We start from the raw sequence: 5901 nt of genomic DNA, 5'->3' as shown, positions 1-5901 counted from the left end.
AAAATTACATAGTAAAAAAAAAAAAAAACGAAAAAAAAAAAGAATAAATTTGACAAAAGGCCAAATGTTATATATGTGGACCTGATGGGCATTAAAGCCCGAACAACTATTCATTAAAGGATAATGCGTGCATACATCTCCCACTTCAGCTATTGCTGTGAAGGAAGATTTTATTTTCTGAGAACCATCTTAGACATTTCTATAATAGTATGGCCGAGGTTGCCTACAGGTGAGGACTATGCAGTAAAGACAATAGGCAACAGTGTGTAACTATGGTGATAAAGTTCAGATGGAAAAGTAGTTGTTTCCCCCACCCCCAAGTACATTTCATTTCTTTTCCCCAAGCAGGAAAATATGTTGGTGGTGAAGATGTCACATCCTGCATAGCACTTTTTGCCTGAGAGTGAAAAATAAAGCCAGATGACTCACGGAAAATTACTGTAGATTACAGAGAACTAAATACCATAATATCTCCAGCCATTATTCTTTTGATATAAAATTTCAGTAAGTGGTAGGATCTTTCATGATGAGTTGGAATTTTGGAAAGTTTTGTTTTGTCTTTGTATCTCTTTCCATTCCGAATCCAGAGCCCATTTGGTTCTGGTGATTATTTTAAAGATTTAGAAAAACATCCTAGTGAAGCTATCTACACATATGTGGAGGAGCAGGACAGAAATTCAATTTGCACAAAAACAAGGCCCAGACAGTAGAAATTCTTGGGAGTCTCGTGGTTGGTTCAAATTCAGATGATGCTTGACATGATGGTTGAGAAAAATCTATACAACAACGTATGGCTATGAAAATAAAAGTATCAGTTAATAAGTTTAAACACAGGAGAGATGGTGCACACAGATGCTTCAAAACATTTGGTTATGGAATGGTAATTCCAGTGATTCAGCAACCCTTCCTTAGCATTACTGACTGGGGAGCCAAGTGAGGACTCATTATACATTATACAGGTTATTGTGACAGATACTGGCTATACACAAGAACCAGATGATAATCTCATATTTCTGAAGACTATACATGCGCTAGTGGCAGGGCATGTGGAAAACAAGCTGAAGTTCCTTGAAACTTCATCCTTTCTGAATAACATGTAGCCATAGGAAGCAATAGGCAGGACATTGGGTAAAACTGTTACCAGTGACATTGTTTGATGGGAGATCTGTGGTAATGCCATCATCATGACAGGCAAGATGTGACTTTGGTTCAATAGTGGCATGGGTGATATAGATGTCTCAAACTATGTTTACAATTAATTTTAAGGTACCTTAAGAGGAAAAACAGGGCTTTAAAAACAAACAACAAAGCTGGTCTCCACAAACTCTATGAAACACTCCTCTTCAAACTGAAGGGCTAGATAGATGGCTCAGCAGTTACAAGAATTGGCTGCTCTTCCAGAGGACATGGGTTCAATTCCGAACACCTACATGGAAAATCTTAACCATTTCTAACTCCAGTTCAGGGGAGGTCTGAGGCCTTCTTCTAGCCTCCAAAGACATTGCAAACTTGTAGTTAATAGACAAGATATGCAAACAAAACAACTATACACACAAACTAAACAAATGAAAAATAAATAAAAATTAAGAAGGAACATTATTGTTCTTTTCCTTAGTAAATATTTTAGCTTAGTACTGTGCAACTTAACATTGTCAACTTGACACAGTGTAGAGTGCCCTGGAAAGGACTCTCAGTGAGGAACTATCTACATTAGGGTTACCTGTGTGCCCACCAGAAAGGCATTCTCTTAATTGGGATAATTGGGGTGAAAAGTGAGTGTGAGTGGAGTAGGGTTGGATTGAATGAAAAGGGGAAATCCATAAAGCATCATTAGGCATTCATTAACTCATTGCTCTCTGCTCTAGAGTGTGATGCAATGTGAGCTGCTTCAAGTTAATTTCACATTCAATTTGCAATGATGGACTGTAACCTGGCTTTGTGAGTCAATAGATCCTCATACCTTAAGTTATTTTGTCAGGGTATTCTATCACAACAATGAAATGAAACTAAGACAGGTAGTTTTACCCTTTACATAGTCTTGCGTCTAGTCCATCTACCAATAACAAATTGAATTGTGGGTAAAATGGCTTCTGGGCCAGATTCTGCTTATTCTATGAAAGAGAGTACCCTAGGCTTTCATAGTGGTAGACAAAGGGTAGAGAAGTGGTAGACCAAGGCTTTGGACTTCAGTTGCTAAAGGCTGCCCCTTGCCACTTCTTGACTTGGTCTGCCCTTTGCTTGGCATTGTACTGACTTCCTGTCTTTACCCTCTTACCTGCTGGAATAAAGCTTGATAACATTCTCTACCTTTCTCTCAGCCTTAATTCTCTTGTGATAGCATAAGGATCTGGACTACTGCTGCAGTCAAGTTGTGAGGTAATGTAAGAAGACCCCCGTTTGTTTCTTCTTATCTATAATTCTTGGGAATGGATTCAACTGAAGGGGTGTATTTTTGTCAATGTTTTCCAAATTCCATATATAACTGAGGATTACCTTGAATTTCTGGTACCCCACTCGGCCTCCATCTCCCAAGTGCCAGGACTACAGGCATGGCATGATATCTTAGTGAGGATTTTTATTGCTGTGTTGAAATGGCATGACAAGGAACAATTGTGGGAAAAGGTTAATTTGGATTACTCTTCCACATTGTGGTTCATCACCAAAAAAAGTCAGAACAGAAACTCAAACAGGGCAGGAACCTGGAAGCAGGAGCTGGTACAGAGATCATGGACATGTGCTGCTTACTGGCTTGCTCAGCCTGCTTTCTTATCAAACCTAGGACCCCCAGCTCAGGGATGGCACCACCCAAGGTGGACTGAGCTCTCTACTATGAATCACTAATTAAGAAAATGCCTTCTAATTTTGCCTATAGACAGATCTTATGGAGAAATTCTCTCAATTGAGACTCCTTTCTCTCTGATAACTCTAGTTTCTGTCTAGTTGACATAAAACTAGCCAGCACTCACAGGTTAACACTCTTAGTTCCTGGTGCTTGGGATTGAACCCAAGGCTTCATGTGTGTTAGGTAAGGTCTGTATGAACTGACTTATTTCCCAGCTCCCGCCTCTGCATTTTTGTCCTTTACTCTTAGAAAACATCTCTCTTTCTTGTAGATAATTAAAATTTTTCTTTTGTAAATTAAAAAAATACTGTAAGTTCCTTCTTCATGAAACTCAGATAAATCATGTAGAAACCTATCCTAATCTTAAAGAAAATATGCATTGAACTTTAAATGCAGAGAACATACTAAAAATATGTAATTGAAGAAGTATCACATAAGACTTATTCAGTGGTGTTTCCTTCTCCGTGACATTGTGACATTGCCAGGGTAGCTCTGGCCACACCATGAGGTCTGGATGTTTCAGGTCCTGTAATTTGGGATGAAACATAAATTACTTGTTTAATTATTATGCACTGCTAGGTGTTTTGTCAGAGTAACACAAAATAAATATTTCTTTAGGGAGATGAGGTTTCTGGAAGGAAAAATATAATAAAGTCTAAAAAAAGCTTTATCTAAACTCAGATTTTCTTTTAAGTGATTCTGATGGGTCTCCACATAGATTTCTCCAGAATTAAGGAAAGAGCCTTAACTGAACAAACTGCTCAATAATTCTGGATTTCTAATGTGATAATTAATGGGATGCTGGGAAAAGCAGTTAGGTTCTTGTTCATTGCACCCAAATGTTCTACCATTGAATTACATATCCATCACACTCACTCATAGTTTATGACATGATTAGTCTACAATTTTATCCAGTTTTATCAATCTCTTCAACTAGTGAATTAATTTAAGTAGTAATAAATGCTGTTCAAGAAAGAATCCAAGTGTGTGTGTGTGTGTGTGTGTGTGTGTGTGCAGACCTAAATACTTTGAGAATATTTTGAAAGCAATGGTCTATGTAACATAGTGTATGTTCATTTCTCACTTTGTGCCATTTATGATGCTATGCACTCAAGCTCTATCAGCTAAAAAATATACAAATATATCTCTTCCTCACAATGAAGCTGATACGCATGAGATGGTGAATGACAATAAACCGAATTAGCTAAGGAGGTAATACAGTGCCCATATTGAAGAACAATACTGTGTGCTTTCATACAGTCTCTTACTCCCATCAAAACCAGGGAGTGCAGGCTTATGATTCCACTGTTTTAAACACCAAATATAAGGGCAATAATCTTCATACTATAACTTGAAACAGATAGCTCATGTGCTATGTGAGCTCATGTAATGGAGCAGAGTCTAGAAAAAAATGAAAACAGCCAGTGTCACACCCTGGATTGAGAAGACTAGTAGTTTGAACAAGAAAGGCTGCCATGTGCTCACATATTTGAATTTTTGGTCTTCAGTTGTTGGAGGCGTTTGGGAAAAATTACAAGATGCAGGCTTGTATTTTGGAGAAGATCTGTCACTGGAAGTGTACTTTGGAATTTCAAAGTCCAAGTCATTTTTAGCTAATTGTCTGTCTAATGCTTGTGCATGAGAGGTAAGATCTCCACTGTTGCTCCAGCACCATGCCTGCCTTGCTTGCTACCATTGTGCCTGCCAAGAGGATTATAAATATTATTCCCCTGGAACTGTAAACTCTAGATTAAATGCCTTCTATTGTAAGATTCTATGGTTATGGTGTTTTGTCACAGCAATTCAAAAAAAAAAAAAAAACTAAGACAGTGTTAAAAGAAAAGTCAAGTATGCTGTACTGATGTAAATGATGCAGTTCGTGATGCAAAACCAGACCAGAGAGGACACTGAAAGACAATGATTGTTCTCTGCTAATAAATCATTGGAGGATATTCATCAGGGGAGGTTTAAACTGTAGCTTCTTTTTTAAGTAGTCACTTTGAATGTTCTGTTGACATTAGAATGTTTGTGCTGGAGTATAGAAAGTTTACTCAGGAGGTTCTTGGAGTCATTCACAGAACACACATCATGGTTTCTTCATGATTACATGGGTTGGTGGTGCTAGTGACATGGAACCAGAATCTGGACATAGTTTGAAAATTTGAAAGGAAAAATCAAACAATTTTAATCATTTTATCCATCAGGTGTAAAGATATTACTACCAGTGACTTTGCTTAGGAATATCACAAATTCATTTTCAGATGAGAACTTGATGAGTTTATTGTGTGTTTTGAAAACCGATGGTTACATTATATAGCCAGTTTGATATACAATTAGCGAGTTCTGATGAGGCTATATGAATTCAGTATGTCCCAATACCTTCATGACATTGACACTCTCAGGCAATAACACTACAAAGGGTTTGACCATTGGGTTTTCTTAGTTCTGACCCCTTGGACACCTATTTGTGTAAGGTATTTTAGTGGTGAGCATAACCCCAAATGATTCTGAGAAAGATAAAGAGATGGGAGGTGAATCACAAGAGTATAGCTTACAGTCATAGGATTGATCAAAACTAATGTTTCAAAGGGCCAAAATAATAAGCCTAAGGCTGGTAACCCTAGTGATAAACATTTTTGTTAGTTGACTTTCTTAATTATAACCATTATTTTTATGTACAATGGAAAACAAATTAGTATTTTCAAATATTTGCTTCTATTACAAAATTTATTATATGCTATATATTATATACTTATCATACCATGTACTATTCATGGTCTGTATTGTTACTGCCCAGCTTTATAAAATATTAACTCTTTGTTTCATATGTAAGATGTTAGATTCATATGGAAAAAAGTAATTCATGCTAGAAACACAAATAGCCTTCTACACTGGAAATGAGACTAACAAAGCAGCCCTGTGTCCTTGCCATGTTGGTCTGTGTTGTTCTTTTGGAAAACTACAACTCCCATGCTCCCCCTGGACTATGGATACCTGTCGCTCCCCGTTAAAAAGGCAGGGCCACACGAGGCTCTCTCTCTCTCTCTCTCTCTCTCTCT

This window comes from Microtus ochrogaster, unplaced genomic scaffold, assembly GCF_000317375.1.
Source record: "Microtus ochrogaster isolate Prairie Vole_2 unplaced genomic scaffold, MicOch1.0 UNK46, whole genome shotgun sequence".
Lineage (NCBI taxonomy): Eukaryota > Metazoa > Chordata > Mammalia > Rodentia > Cricetidae > Microtus > Microtus ochrogaster.
The sequence above is the reverse complement of the archived record's forward strand: the minus strand, read 5'-3'. Positions refer to the sequence as shown.